The sequence below is a fragment of the Myotis lucifugus genome, unplaced genomic scaffold, assembly GCF_000147115.1.
Source record: "Myotis lucifugus unplaced genomic scaffold, Myoluc2.0 scaffold_39, whole genome shotgun sequence".
Taxonomy (NCBI): Eukaryota; Metazoa; Chordata; class Mammalia; order Chiroptera; family Vespertilionidae; genus Myotis; species Myotis lucifugus.
In genome coordinates, this window is record NW_005871087.1 from 2778690 (window position 1) to 2795750 (window position 17061).

At 38.9% G+C, this 17061-nt stretch overlaps 1 protein-coding gene across 11 annotated transcripts in view; it reads right to left on the reverse strand.

Moving 5' to 3' along the window:
* RBMS3 (RNA binding motif single stranded interacting protein 3) overlaps positions 1-17061 on the reverse strand; it is a 606121-nt gene that overhangs the window by 347372 nt on the left and 241688 nt on the right. The gene's annotated exons all lie outside the window — the stretch shown is intronic.

Below are 17061 nucleotides of genomic sequence, written 5' to 3' on the forward strand. Positions count from 1 at the left end.
GTGGTTGAGCCTGGACCTATGAACCAGGAGGTCATGGTTTGATTCCAATCAGGGCACATACCTGGCTTGTGGGCTCGATCCCCAATGGGGGGCATGCAGGAGGCAGCTGATCAAGGATTCTTTCTCATCACTGATGTTTTTATCTCTCTCTCCTTCCCCCTTCCTCTCTGAAATCAATAAAAGTATATTTAAATTTTTTTAAAATAAAATAGTCTTATGTTTTGGAGATTGCTTTGGAGAGTGGGTTTACAGTCAGCAACCTGATTTACACTAATTTGGTGAGTAAGGTGATAATACATTATTGAACCCTGTTCTATTTTCCTGAAGGGATTTGTTGCAAGAATGAGAAACACAAAATGTTGAAAAATATTCTTTTTAGAGTTTCTAAAGTTAAATTTTCAAAACCTCAAAAAAGTTGCTGTTAATCAAAGTTATGACAAAATTTGACTATAAATATCACCAGCAACTTCAACAGTACCTGGCACACAGTAGGCATTCAATTAATACATGTTGACTACGTGAGTTAATAAATGTTGTTAATGAGAGTTAGGGTGGGAATGTGGCTCCAGCTGATTCCAAAGCCCATGCTAATTCATTACAGGACCTTCTCGCTCTCAATCACAGCTTCAGTAAATTATTTTAACTCTAAAGTGATCTGTGATAAACAATGACATAGATATTCAGGCTTCTTATAAAAATAAGGAGCTCGTTTTAAATTAAGTAAACAGACCCATTCCACTTGTTACTGCAGGACAATCTGAAAAGGACACAAGAGTCGCCTATACTGTTTACTGATTGTGTGCCTGTGTGTGTGTGTCGGGGGTGGGGGGGGGTGGTTAGATACAGAGTGAGGCCAAATAAATAGCCAATAAAACAGACTACATGCAAATTTTGCATGTCCATAAAATAGCAGATATGAGTCCAGGACTTAGCCTAACAGTAATGTAAGCTGCCAAGGATATTTAAAACCAAAAATACTCAAGAATGAGTAGGAGGGCAGCTTTGTTTGGCACATCTAAAAACCCACCATATGTAACCTACGCCTCTTCTCATTTATTAGGCAGGGATTGGCTCTGTACTTTTACTTGTCTCATTTAGGAGTTTTGAGGTGAGATACAAAGGCAACCTTACTAACCATGCACTGTGACACCCCCCTCCAAACAAGCAAAGAAATGTGCAAGAGAATTCAATTACCGAGTTGTTTCTTTTAATTAACTTTTTAATTTTCTCCCCTCAAATCCCTCCTTCTTTTTTCCTCCCAGCGTGTTATCCTAAAATGAACTTGTTACCCAGCAGTATACCATCAAATGCTGCTGAAAAGCTGGGCAGAGTAGCTGTGAAGTTTGTATTTCTAATCCAAAAGAAAGCCTGCTCTATAAGTGCTAGCAATTCTTCTCTTCCCACGAAACTAAAACTATGTGAATAACATGAGTAGCACCACCCACTAAGTTGAGTAAAATAGGCGAAAAAGCCAGACTAAAAAGGGGGAAAGAACAAAATACATCAAGCATTAGAGTTAGAAGGAGCAGAACATAAACTAAAATGCAGATGTTTTCTCCTATGTACCAGAATATGTGCTCGGTGGTTGCCATGTTGGCACCTGCTGAAACTAATGGCTTCACGGGCTATGGTCCTCATGTCCCTTCGGGTGTAAACATGAAGAAACTGAGGCTAGGGAGAGGTGACACAAATCGCAGGCTGCCTAACTGGCAGCTCTAGGATTTGAAGCCAAGTCTGCCTATGCCCCCCCCCCCCAACTATACCCTACAATGAACGGCTCCATACCCTCACTTTGCAAACTATGTCTAGTGGCCCCTGAGGTCCACCATGGAGAGAATGCAATCTTGAACATCTCTTGGATGTTTAAGTGAATGGAATAAAGCAGCTCCATTCAGTTAATGGCGTGGTTGAGTTCTCAGTAGAACTGGCTAAGTCAGGCACGCCCTTCCACCTCATGCTTTGGCCACTCTTCCTCATGCATTCCCATGCTCATTCTTTCACTTTATAATGAAACGCCATGTCAGGCACTTTGCCAGGCACAGGGCATATAATAGTGAATGAAATAGTTCCAGTTCTGCCCGCCCAGCGTGGCTCAGTGGTTGAGTGTAGACCTAAGAACCAGGAGGTCACGGTTCCCTTCCCGACCAGGGCACATGCCTGGGTTGGGGGCAAGCAGGAGGCAGCTAATCAATGATTCTCTCTTATCATTGATGTTTCTCTCTCTCTCCCTCTCTCCTTCCTCTCTGAAATCAATAAAAATATATTTTAAAAAATAGCTCCAGTTCCCATCCTTATACAGCATATAGTTGAGTTGGGGGATGGACATAAATAAAATAAACCATAGAAATGAATCTATACTGACAAAATGCTATGTCTCCCTTGAAAGAAAATGACAGCATATAATATGGTATCTAACTACTGATCCTTTATTATTTAAAGTCATAAGGAAGCAGCATTTCTTAAATTATCACTTTAACTGGCTTCTGCTAAAGACTGAATGGTTGTGGAGAAAGTGGGCAGCAAGAATGGAATCAGCAAGGTGACACAGAGGCAAATGGCAGCTGGCAATGAAGTGAATGACAAGAGATGGATGATTTGAATTATACGTTTAATTAACAGGAGTTGGTAATGGATTGACTTGGTTGGGAGTAAGGGGGCTACAGAGGACATGGATTATTACTGTTCTTTCTTGGCATAAGCCACTGGATGGCTAGAGATGTGATTTACTGAAATGGAGAGACTAGATGAGGATCCAGCAAGGGAGAGGAAAAACTAAAGTATCAATTTGAGACATGTTGAGTCAGAAATTCCTGTGAAATATCTAAGTAAAAATGTCAAGTAGCAGTTGGAGTTTTTAGGCTGTTGCACAAAAGAGGGCGTAAGATTGGATATGCAAATTAGGCAGTTAACAGCATAAATATGTGTAGAGAGATAGAAATAGATTAAAAAATGCCTAATGTAAGCAGAAACAAAGGGTTCAGGTTTAGAGTTTGAACAACTTCAACATTTAGGTGTCAACTGAGAAAATGAGTGTGCAAAGGAGGTGGAAGGAGAATCAGAGAGGAAGAAGGAAGTGAAGAGGTAATAGGATGTCTGAAAGTCAAGTTTAGAAAGTCTCCAAGGAGAGAGAGATGGGCTGTGCCAAATGCTACAGACTATGAGGAATATGAGAGCTTGGAAATGCTCAGATGTTCAGGAGCCTTAATGTCATTATTGTGATTTGCTTTAGGCAAGTGTGGGGATTGAAGCCTATCTGAGTGGAAGAGTGAGAGAGATGAGGAGGCAAAAAGAATGCTTACCAGCCTCATTGCCATGATCTTGGCTGGGATGGAGAATTAATAAACAGCTTTAGCCAGTGGTGAGTATGAAGTCTAATGAGCTGTCTGTTTAAAGATAGAAGATACTATGGTTTTCAGCCTTAGCTGCAAACTACAATCACATGGGGAGCTTAAAAAAATACCAATGCCCAGGATTCACCCCCAAGAAAATTAAATCAATATTTTTGGGAATGTGTCCCAAATGTTTACACACACACACACACACAGAAAGAGAGACCCTCGTGTGTTTCTGTGTGTGTGTATGTGTATAGGTATGTGTGTATCTATTCCCTGCTGATTTCAATATGAAGCCCCAGTAGAGAACTACTGAGTATTTATTCAAATTATTCAACAAATATTTTTTTGTTGTTGCACCTATTAAGAGATTGTTCTTGGTAATTTTGAATTAAAAAAATCAAGCAGATCCCTAATTAGTTTGAATTAGGGGATAGAGCATTTGGCCTGAGGACTGAAGGGTTCTGGGTTCATTTCCAGTCAAGGGAACGTACCTCGGTTGCAGGCTGGATCCCGGCCCTGATCAGGGCATGTTTGGGAGACAACCAATCGATGTCTCTCTCTCACATCGATGTTTTTCTCTCTCTCTTTCTCTCTCTCTCTCTCTCTCTCTCTCTCCCTCTCTCTCTCTCTCCCCCTCCCTTCCACTCTCTCTAAAAAGCAATGGGAAAAATGTCCTTGGGTGAGGATTAACAATAATAACAACAATGATCAAGCAGAAAGCAAGAGGTTAAAACTACAGGAGGACAAGGGGATAATTTCTATAAGAGGACCTATCCTTCACTCATTGTAAATGGAAGAAAAAAAAGACACTCTTGGTTACCAGGTGCTATTTATTTGTACCTCCCAGTTACTGGGACTCTACCTACCACACAGCCTGTGCTTGATACGTATTTGTTGAAATTACTTGAAGGCATGCTTAAAAGATGCTTAGGTACTTCATGGGACTACCTTGGAAATGAACTGATAAAAATGTCTGTTAATACATCTTGACTCTAAAGAACACTATAGATGCCAAGCAGCCACAGTTCTGGTTCAGCCCTGAACCCAGAAAAGCAGCCCCAGATTTCAGGACTGTTGCACTCTAGTCCAGTGCAGCTTCTCTTCTCTGGGTTCCCCCCTCCTCTGCCACCCACCAAGTGTTACACAGGAGAGGACAACATCATGATGCTGACATTCAGGGCGGAACTCCAACCCAAACAGAAGACATCCTGTGAGGCCTGAGACCCCCTTAGCTCTCTCTGAATTGAGGAGGGGCTGGGAGGACTTGGAGAAGAGAGTATTTTTGAGAGCTAGCATGCCAGCAAGGAAAGAGAATGTCCCCTTCCTATATAATGTCTCCTCTATGGAAGGCTCCATCCCAACCGGGGAGCTAAGGCCTGGTGAAAAAAAATGTTAAAAAATAAGGCAACAGAGGAAGGTTAGGGGTCTGGATGAAAAAGGTTGAGGGATTAAGCAAATAATAATAATTTTCAAAAAACCTCATAGACACAGACAACAGTATGGTGATTACCAGAGGTAAAGGAGGGGGAGGGGTGGGCGGATAGAAGAGAATAAAGGGGGGATAAATGGTGATGGGCGGAGACACGACTGGCCATGGTGAGCACATAATACAATGTCCAGTGATGCTTTATAGAATCGTACACCTGAAACCTCTATAATCTTATTAACCAATGTCACCCCAATAAATTCAATTAAAATAAATAAATAAATAGGAAAAAAAGAAAAATATATAAAACTGGTGAATAACTTTGGGAATTGGAAGAATGAACATTATAAGAAGGATTTAGCACCAACCAAGTAGAGTTTCTTATTCCTGTTATTTACCATTAAAATATATTTTGCCACAATTTTAAAAAGCTACCAGGAGTGAAATATTTCACTGGCTTTTGTGTTCTCCATATACACTCTCCTTAATTAAAATGCAAGTTCCGAGGTCAAAGGGTCCCCAGCCACCCTGAGAAACACCCCGATTCTAGAAATGAACACTCCATTCCTGAGTTTGCTGTGACTGCATCTACCACATCACAATTAGAAGCAAACAAAATGAAATACGGAGGCTGCCCCTGAAGAATCACGAAGCATTCGCTAAGGAAAAAAATCAACTTCAATTTGGTTTCAATTTGCTTTCCTTAATGACAAATAATCAAGTCTGGGAGCAGGAATCTCTGCAGCTACATCTGGTGAGGGCCAGGGTGGGGAGATTAGTTCAGCTCCAGCTAATCATGCTTTATGGTGACTGCTAAGCCCTGGACAACACACCCATGACTGGTAACCAGCACAAAGCCCAGCCCAAGTGGCAGGAAGCCCACCTGTCTCACCCCTCAATGGCATCATTAAGCTTGGCAGCAGGTTCAAATGAATTAAAAACGATGTCACTGTTTTCGCCACACACCCGTCCTTGTTTTGCTTCCTTGTTGGGGGGAGAAGGCCAGCAGTCCTCAATTAGTGGGAAGCAGAGCAGGAGAAAGAACCAGCTCCACGCTAATTAGGTCATTCGCCAGATGCATTCAATCCATTGGCAGCTAGAATCAATGCTTTCCTGAAATGCTTTAAACTTTGGGCGTTAATTGAAAGTTTTGCTATTTGTAGTACAAAGCCTGAAGACTTTACAAAAAAAAGAAATTATATATATATGACTTTATATATTTAAACATTATAACAGAATTTTTTCATTTTTTCAACAATGGTATTGCCCAAAGTTCTGGTTTTGTTTTTTGAGGATTTGTACGCAGCTTCTCTGTTACCTTTGCCATTCAACAGGACCACTGCGTGACACAATCCATTTGAATTTTGTTCAACGTTTTATATTTTATACCATCAGCTCCTTAGATTCTCTATTTAAACTGCTTACTTACATACTAATGTTGGAATTGTTCTCTGTGGGGGGAGGGGAGAATGATAAAACCAGATCTCCAGCTGCAGTTGGTGGTGGCACCTTGGAGGCCAAGGGAGACTTGCTCTCCAAGTGTAACCGCACATTAAATTTCACGACATTTGCATTGCTCTTCCTCTTCCTTTTCAGAATGACTGTCGTAAAAACCCACAGAAACACAGATGGCTTGATGACACCCAACTTCTTTCAAAGACGATCCAACTGTGAGTCAAATGTGATTTTTAAATAGGGTAAGCACACACTTTGTGTCGGAATTATATGTTCCACTGAAGTTCTACTCAAATGTAGCAGTTGGTGATGTTTAAGACTTGCCCTTCCATAAGTCCCCCCTCTTTCTATTTAGACTGTACAATATTCGGCAACTGTTGTCCGGGCTCTGAGCAGGAAAACTGAATCACAAGCGGGTTAATGTGGACTGCAGAAAGGGACCAGTGCTTTGCATGCTTCATAGAGGTGATGGAGTCTAGCTGCCTCCATGTCTTTCTGTCTCTGCCGGATTTCTCTTGCATCCCTATGCTGTTGAGTTATTGCTGAATGCATTCTCTTATTATTGGATTTCCTAGTTCTCTGCATTATGTGATCAAAGAAGGTAGCTGAAAGACAGCACTGATAAAGTCTTTGCTACTTTTATACTTACAAAACCAAACTAAGAAGAAAACTCAGTCATTTCTTTAGTATCTTCTTTTGCATCCATTTCCTGTGGGCGATCATTATAATGAAGCAAGGGTACAACAGAGGAACCCATACAATAGCAACATGGCCTAACTTAGATGTGTGAAAAATAAAGGCAAAAGGCAAATCCTGCTAGAATGCAAAAGCCAGAGATAAGAGTGCTCATTTTGAGGGGGAAAAAATTCCGAACCATGAAATCACCTGTGCTTTGAAAGATCTTAGAAAATAAGATGCTTATACAGAAAAAGACAGCATCTGTACTTCTTACACAAATGGCTGCAGCCCTCAGACACTTAACAAATAGAGGCCAATAAGATGGATAATGGTGTCCTTTATACAATATCCATTATATTGCTTCAGTGTATTCCCCGAATTTTGAGCTTAATTACTTAAACATTCTGATATTCTAGTGCCAGAAATACTAAAATGAGACATCTATTTTTTTGAATGGGATCCACCTGTTATGAGGGACACATTTGAACCATGGTGTGACTTTTCCATTCTTATTATTATTCAATTTACTATTATTATATATATTATTAAATTTACTAAATATTTACCATGTGCAAAGAAGATAGCATGCTCGGCAATGCAAGGGAAACAAAGACACTCTACCATGGCTCTTCCTGTCAGTGAGTTTATGGTCTAGTAGGGTAGATAAAGACATTTAAATACAGTGGACGGTCCTCTTACACCTGTGAGGTGGGAGTTAGGTGAGTACATGCAAAGTGGCATATTTTCATTCAGTTTAGTATGCATGGTTTTGTGTTTATAGTTTTGCTCATCAGGGCTGAATACCTGAGTCAGGTCCCCTTTCAGTGAGTAACATGATGGCAAAATTATCCACGTTCTAAATTTATGTAGGTATGCATTATTCTGTCTTTTTGTCAGTTTCTGTGCACAGTAGAAATGAATTAAGCTAAATACAAGGTATAGAGAGAAATGAAAGGCAAATAAACTCTGCTAGTATTCTCAGATGGCAAATATTTCTTCCAGGTGGATGCAAACTCAGGACATTTTGTGTGCAAATGACAAAAGTAAAGACGAAAAAAAGAAATTAGGTCCTAAATGGCATTACCCAGCAGAATAAAACAATTACAAAGACAGACAAATTTAGGGAGTAAAATGCTTGGTAGTATGCCCCTTGAAAATGAAAGACTTTCTCCTTTCATTTATGTTGCACACAAAGTCTTATTAAACCAAACACAAATTCAAATCCCAAAACTCACTTCCCTGCTCACCCTGTTCAATTGACTTTTAAATGAGAGAATTTGCTTCTTTATACTGAATAATGTCAAAATTAGGATCAAGATCATTATTTATTGGCTTAAAGAGATCACTGTGCTTTATTAAAATTAAAGAAACTCACTGATTTGACAAGGTCTTCTAGATCAACCATTATTTTACTATAATGCAGAGATTAAGGGAGCAGTCTGCTTGACTGTAAATGGGCAGGTTAACCTCTGTGAATCATCTTGCAAACTTTCCTTTGCTGAAAGGCAGTGTTCAAAAATATAAATAAAAAGTATGTCTTGTGTGAATCATTGGTCTATGGGTCTCTGCCATCAAAAAGAGTGGAAGGTACAAGTATGTAATGCAGTGTGGTTGCAGAAGCAAGCCAGGATATTGATAAAACAATTCTATTGAGTTTGTAATCATGATAGAAACAAGCTGTAATGGAATGCTCTATATGTCCACAATCCCGGTTCTCTGTAGAATAGGCAGAGGAACTATAATTTCATTTCTAAGGGCTCATCCTTCCCTCCCTCTTCCTGCCCTGGTCTTCTGGGCAGGTAGAATTGTAGACTATCCCTCTTTTAGAAGAGTGAGAAATGATGGTCTCCACATGTGAGGATCAATAGCAGCACAATTCCCCCTAACCCCCACCTCCCAGGTACTGTAATTCACATTCACACTCAACAGTTCTAGCCAATGGCCTGGGAAGCATGTTTGTAGTCTTACACATCCTTCTACAGCAAAGATGTCCCCAACTCACCACCCATTCATCTTTACAGGATGGACATTATAGTACAAGAGGACATTATAGCACTCAGGATGGACATTATAGCACTCATAGGGATGCAATAATAATGTAGTTCAGTGGCAAAAGGAAGAGAAAGTGAATCCTGAATACAGGCCAAACTTCTTAGAAGCATGCACTACCTGTGAGCCTGTCTTTGTTGAACTCTAGACATTCCTTCTTTCGAGTTGTCACTTTATCTAAATTTATGTACAAAGCTCTGTGTCTCTTTGAACAACATTATTATCCTGGGAAAGGGCTCCATCCATAATTTCCTCCTTCCAAACCTTTGACAAAACTCACGTTTAAACCCTAGGGAACTTCTGTTTAAGTAAAATCATTATTTATTAATGTATACTCATATATTACTGGATACATTCTTCAGCCATGTTTATCATCCTTATTCCAAACATTTTTTAAATGTCCACAAGCACTGTCCTTATCACTATCAGAAACAGTGGCTTTTACATGCTCTTGGACCCCCAATAACTTCTCTTCATCCCAACTGATATATCAAGCACAATCCTAGTGTGGTATTAGAATTTACAAAAGTAAAAAGGCAATTGAAAGTAACACACACATAGTTTAAAAAATAATCAAGCCAAACAGAACAGTATTCTGTGAAATACAAGTCCTTTCCTCTGTAGACCTTAGTGCTCTGGTCCACTTCCTAATAAACTATCCTATGATTCCTTCTGATGTTCTAATATGAAAAAAACAACAACTATAACTAATTTTTTAGCTCTCATTATTGTGTTTATTGGAAGCACTTATGGATGTACAGAGTAATAAAATAATTTCTGTTATCAAAAATCCTGAAGTGAAAAACATTCTTGGTTAAGATTTTATGACTGGCAACCCAATTGTCCATTTAACCCTAAAATAAATAGAAGTTTTATTCTTCTAATTAAAAAAAAAGTTATACAAATTTATTGAAGAAATTTCAGTCAATATGGAGAGAAATTAGTCGTGATGAACCCAAACTTAAACTATTAATTTAATTTTTTCTTTATTTTTAACCAAATGGTATCAGATTATGCACACGGTTTTATAATTGGCTCCTTCTCTTCATGACATGTGGCTACCTTTCCTGGCCAATAAGTATGGATCTCTATAATCCCATCAATTGATAATTTTCAACATCCCAATTGCCAAAGTCTTTCTTAAAGATTCCTAACTTCAAAAACTGATTTTATTTCAACTTTTTCACATATTTAAAAATTAATAAGATAGAAATGAACACTACTTTGAAAGCCTCCATGACTATAAAGAGTGATTTTCCTAAGTTTTTTGTTTCTTTCAAGGAAGTTTTAAAGACAGACCTTTATGTACTGCAATCCAAAGATATCAGAAGCCAGTTAAATCAAATTACAACAATAGCCTCCTGAAATACAGGGGGGCTGAAAGCCCATTTTCCTGTTTATTGTAATTGAGTTGCATCCATCTCAAAGAAATGTTGAAAATACATCAGGATTTTATGAGACAAAATTTCAGACCTGTGATTCAGAAAGAATACCAAGAGTTTAAATAGTCATGTCATTATATTCATGATTACACATTTGTGTATAAAAGTGGGTTGTTGTTTTTAACAAAGACATATTTTCCTCAAGGAAATTTTACTATAATTTGTAAATTGGTTGCTAATAGCATCAACTCTTTGTTGCCCTTTAATATCTGGTGATTCATGACTTACAGCTTAGGTCTTCTCTATTATAGGTAGAACTTGCTTGAAGAATCCTAATTGTCTAAAGAGAATAGGGTTTCATTATCCTGGGACATGCTGGTTGAGTATAAGGAATTATGACCAAATGTGTAAGTACAATTGTCCTAACTAGAACCAGGACCTGGATCGCTGGGGAAATGGCTTTGGAAGCAGAGACCAGAAGGTCTGTGGACCAGCAGTGATGAGTCTGTTAGAAATGCAGAATCTCGTACTAGCCAGGTTACTCAGTTGGTTGGAGCATTGTCCCATACACCAAAAGGCTGTGGGTTTGATTGCCAGTCAGAGCACATACCTATGTTGTAGGTTCAATCCCTGGTCAGGGTGAGTATGGGAGGCAACTAATGAATGTTTCTCTATCACACTGACGTTTCTCTCTCTCTCTCTCTCTCTCTCTCTCTCTCTCTCTCTCTCCTCTTTCTCTCTTCATCTCTCTCTCAAAATCAATGCGTGAGGATTTAAAAATGCAGATTCTCAGGCCCAACTCAGATCTGTTGAACCAAGCTCTACACTTTGACAAGATCTCCAGGTGATAGAATGCACATTAGAAATGACACACCCTGGTCTGCAAGAAGCCATTCACGTCAGGACTGTGCCTACTATTCTCATAAAATTGCAGTAAAATGGGGATCTTAAATGCCATCTCACACAACCTCATTCTGATTTTCAAATTTCCCTACCTTCTCTCTTTTTTAAAAAATTTAAATTCTTTATTGTTTAAAGTATTACATAAGTCTCCTTTTTTCCCCAGCCATCCCCCACCCCCCAGCACATGCCCTCACCCCCATCTGTGTCCATTGGTTATGCTCATATGCATGCATACAAGTCCTTTGGTCTATCTCTTATCCCCTCATCCCCCACCTTCTCTCATAGGTTGGACGGTCTGTTCGATGCTTCTATGACTCTGGTTCTATTTTTGTTCATCAGTTTATGTTGTTTATTATATTCCACAAATGAGTGAGATCATGTGATACTTATCTTTCTCTGACTGGCTTATTTCGCTTAGCATAATGCTCTCCAGTTCCATACATGGTAAGAATTCCTTCTTTTTTATTCAGTGTAGTATTCCATTGTGTAGATGTACCAGTTTTCTAATCCACTCATCTGCTCATGGGCACTTATGCTGTTTCCAAATCTTAGCTATTACCCTACCATCTCTTTGCCAAACACCATCCAGGCTCCACCTGGGCAGGACTAATGTTATAGAATACACATTCTCCCAAGGCACACTAGAGAAGTGTATTTAATAGAAAACTGGTGTAATTGAAGAACAAAGATATGGGCATCATACAATCTGTGTTCAAGTCCTAGCTCCTCTATTTGAAGCAAGGAGTCCAAAGGGCACAGAACACTCAACCTAAATTAAGGGTAATAATACGATTACCTTAATTGTGTGTTAGCTCTGAGCATTGAATAAATTTCAATGCCTTTATAGCACCTTAGCCTAGTGCCTAAGGCATCTTCTCTCCCAAACTCCCTCATCTTCTTAGACCATGTTGAATTTCAGTACCCACATGCCTTAAGTACATTCTAACAGGCAAGTGCAATCCCTTTTCTATATAACAAATCTTTATATTTTAAAAAACAGCAATCTTTCCCCTGCCTCTTTTTGCAAAATGAATATTTGAAAATACAGGATTGGGGCTATTTTTACATAATAGCCAATTTCAGAATAAGTGTATTCCTTCCTCTTTCTCTTTTATGTTAGTCCTTCGGAGATATACCTAATTCTGTTTAGTTACACAGCTCAAATTTGCCCTACATTAATATACCCCCTTAAAAAAAGTAATGTCCTTTTGAGAAAGCGTGTAACCAATGTGAAGAGTGATTATACAATAAATGTATTATGCAAATTATAGTGAACATTTTATGCACACTGAATAAAGAATCAAATTAAAGTCTCATAACCCTTGGAAAATTAGAGTTAGCAAGGACAGAGGTTGATTTGCCCTTGAACAAAAAACTGCTAAGAGCAGACATTCCCCCATCATTTCCACCAAACTGAGCCATTTCTGAAGCTTTCAGATTAAAATAAGAAATCCCCTGGGAGTCATAAAGATCAGCTATTTTTACAGGAATAATTTGGAGTTGCAATTTGAAAGTGTTACGAGTTAGAAGGAATTGGCAAACTTCTGTGTCATATTTTGAAAAGCTAATATTCCAGGTAATCAGCCAGTTGAGAACACCAAATATTGCATAGGGAGAGGGTATAGGGGAGGCGGGGAGAAAGGCCTCATAAGACTAAGCAGAGGAGGGTTGATTTACAGAGCTTTCCCCCAGAACAATCTAGAACGGCAGTTATGCAGTAGACCTCCATATTTTCTTCATTCAATGTAATAATGGGACATAATAGGCACTTTCTTATTACACTGTCGTACCCACCTCATTGTGGCTTACCAATACTGATCCTACCACTAGACTCTATAGAGAAATAATAGACGTTAAGATAATATACCACCCAAAGCCCAATCTCTTTCCATCACCATATATTTGACCCCCTTTAACCCTCTATTCCTCCCTAACCCTCTTCCCCTATGGTAACCACCATACTGTTGTCTGTATCTATGAGGTTTTTTTTGTCTTGTTTGTTCATTAGTTGTTTTCAGTTTTATATCCCACATATGCGTGAAATCATGATTCTTGACTTTTTCAATCTGGTTTACTTTACTTAGCATGATATTCAGTGTCCATCCATGTTGTCAAAAATGTCAGTATTTCATATTTGCTTATGGCTGAGTAGTATTCCATTATTTATATGTACCATATATTCTTTATCCAGTCATCTATCGAAGGACTCTTCAGTTGTTTCTGTCTTGGCTACTGCGAATCATGCTGCAATGATCATATGGTTGCATATAGCTTTATGAATAAATATTTTCAAATTTTTCAGGTAGACTTAGAAAAGGGTTGTTTGGTCATTTGTAACTCAACACACCATGCAATATATAGATCATGCATTATAGAATTGCACCATTGAAACCTATCTAATTTTATTAACCAATTCCACCCCAATAAATTTCATTTTAAAAAAAGGATAATATAGATGGTCTGTACCGCATTTACATTTTGGAGAACAAAGAAGCCATCACAAGTATTTAAGTCAATAAGCTCATCGGGTGTGAATATGGAAGGTCGAAAACCCATTCTGCTCCCAATTTTTACACATGGAGCCAGAATGTGGGCTCCAGTGCCAAGAACAGTACTTTCATTTATCCACCCTTAGAGATCAATTTTGTTCATCCTCTTTGGGTACCAGACAAGGTGTTAAAAAGTGCTATTAACAAATACTCAGGGAACATTTCTACGATTTCTGAGGTGGGTGCAGGGGGGGGGTGCGGGGGGAAGGGGAGAAAAAGACAAGCAGGGCATAGATTCTCTCATAAGGGCATATGCAAACCCAATGGAGAAGCAGCCAGTTTAATACCATGCTGCTAATTAAAGGCTGTACATGGTCTGTTTTTCACAAGCACACAAACCTATAGCACATACCATGGTGATAGAAAGGAAGCTTATATCTGAGTAGGGAAGAGATAATGAAGACAATAAAGTTGAACTTTTTAGCATGCTCTTTTTCCTTTTTTCTTATTTTGTAGTGTGCTAATGAACTTTATTGAAGTATAGTCTACATATGATAAATGCCCATTTCATCATTCAGTGTGATGAGCTTTGACAAGCATACTCACCTGTAAAACTGCCATAACAATGAAGCTATGAACAGTCTCATCACCCACAAAGCTCCTACACATCCCTTTCTAGTCACCCTCCCCACAACTCTGGCCCCCTGCAGCCACTGTTCTGCTTTCTGTCATTAGGGATGGATTTTACCTGCTCTAGAATCTCACACAAATGGAATCCCCCAGTACGTGCCTGTTTTTCTCTGTTTTTGTTTCTTGCTCAACATAATGATAACATTTAGAGATGAGAAGAAAATGGCATTCTAGCTTGAATGAAGACGTAGGGACAGGTAAGAAAGGGGTGAGTTCAAGAACTTTACATAGACCAACCATAGACAGACCAGAGAAGAGGGGTTGGGGAGAGAATACAGGACAGATAACATGAACTGATCATGCATCATGTAGAACTTCTGAACCACTTTTACAACCTCAAGCTACCCTCCTGCTCCATCATTATACTCTGGCCATGCCACCTCGGGGCTCTTGCACCTGCTCTTCCCTCTGACTGGAGCACTCATCTCCGAGATTGTACAGAAGCCGGGTTCTTCCTCTCTTCCATTAGCTTCTATCACCCCATGCTGTTAATGTCACCTATGGCATGGGGCACAATAGTAATTTATAAGATTACTATATTTTACCATAACATACTGTAAGTGCCACAATAACAGCAAACAGGATAGTTCTGTTCATAAATGAACAAATCACCAGGACTGGCTACCTTTTTTGGTTCATATTAGTCACTGAAAAAGGAAATATGTGAGTAAATGAATGAATAAATGAGTAAATTCATAACAGATTGAAAACCTCAGCATTTATCCAGTCACGTGCATAACTTCAGGCATTATAAGCCTCACAACTCTCTTTGACAAACAATTCTTCACCTTTCATCTTCTAAAATGCCCCTTTATTACTACATAATTTAAAGCACAGCAAAGAGTCTTATAAATTTGCAACATCAATCCTAAAATCATGACATTGGCCTGATCTGTTTATGAACTTTGGGGCAAAACAAAGCAAACTAACACGAGCAGACCAGGTAGATGCTGACGTAAAAGTCACTGTAACTAAAATGATAGTAATTATTAGAATAAGGCAGGATTCTTTTTTCTAATTATAGCAAATGTGCACAGAAAACAAGGATACCAGGTGCTTTGGTGTTAATGCTTTGGCTATTTTTGCGGAACTGGAGTTGTATGCCATAGGATTTTAAGGTCAGGTTAGCACAGCACTGTTATTAGATCAATAAATGCCTTTGTGTCAAGGGCCTGCTGATTGCTTGCTTAGTTTATTGTGACTTCACGAAAGTACCCAGGAACAATATTGCTCAGCAGAAGGAAAAAAAAATAGGTGAGCTGATGGCCAGAAAAACAAAAACAAAACAAAACAAAACGACGTTTACAAAGAAGGGCAGTTTAGAGAGTGCCAGAACTCCGTAGTAAAGAGGACAACTGCAAAGGTAGCGAAATTACTGTTTTCAAATCCTGCTCTTCGAACCTGACCTTGAAAATGTTTTCAAACACACGAAAATTCACAAACAGTGGCTCAAGTCAGTTTTTTTTTCCTTTCTGACACAGAAATACCACATGAATAACTCATTTTCTATAAGTTCCCGAAAGCTCTCCTTTCCCTGTATTCTAAGGTCCTTTAGCCATTTAACAAGTACCACCTACAAGGTAAATAAATGTTTGGGAACATAATTTAAGTTTCCCTCCCCACATTGCAGGTGAGGGGAGAATGCATTTCTCTCTTGTTCATTTGTGTCAGTTTCTTCTGCATATGAACAGGAAGCTTGGAATTCCCCAGGGGCTCCAAAAAACACATGGAAGAAACATAGATGGGTTTGTGAGAGCTTGCTTTCTGTCCTTACAAAGCAGGAAAAGAGGAAAACAAAATAACGCTAAAGAAAACTGTTGCCCAAAGCTTCCTCTTCTAGGAAACAAAGCAGCAAGAGTTTCAGTCACATCAGATATTTGGAGATGGCTCTTTCAAAGATATTCTTTTGTTGGAAAGGATAGAGTTGACTTGTATCTAAACCCAAAGTGATGGCATTATCTTTCCGGAAGCCGATCTATCCAAGCTGACAAAACATCACAGCAGGATGACTTCTGTGCTAAGAAGGAAACTGGGGCTGGGGAGTAGATACAGCCCTTTGCCTGGCAAGTTTCTGCAGGGCAGGTTAAACTTCCTGGTTTGAGGCATATACTATCAAAACTCACATCATAATAAAATAAAAGCTACGTACTTTATGCCGTGCACTTTATTAAGCTTTTTGTCAGAGCTTATCTCATTGAAATCTCCTGACAACTTTAAGTATCATTACTCCCATTTTGCACATGGCGTAACCTAGTCTCAGAGTGTTGAAAGTATCTCATCGTAATATAAATGAGTTGCATAAACGGTAGGAGACTGTGCAGTGGGGCACCGTTTGTGTATGATATTTTTAAAAATGGCAATTATAAATTCAGGAACATTTTCTAGAAAATGTGCTCCGATTATACCTTTACATGACATATACAAGGGCTTAAAAGAATTCATCTATTGGGCTTCAGTGCCTAGAAAAGTAACTGCTACAATGTATGCCATCAATAAATATCACTTACATAAATGAGTGAAAATATGATATTAAAACATTCTGTTATTGTATAATTGAGATAGAGGCTCTTCCTTTAGCAGTAAAGAGCAACAATGTAAGAATTTCCATATTGATATATCTCGGTTGAGGGTTCAGATAGCTGTTAGCTCAATAT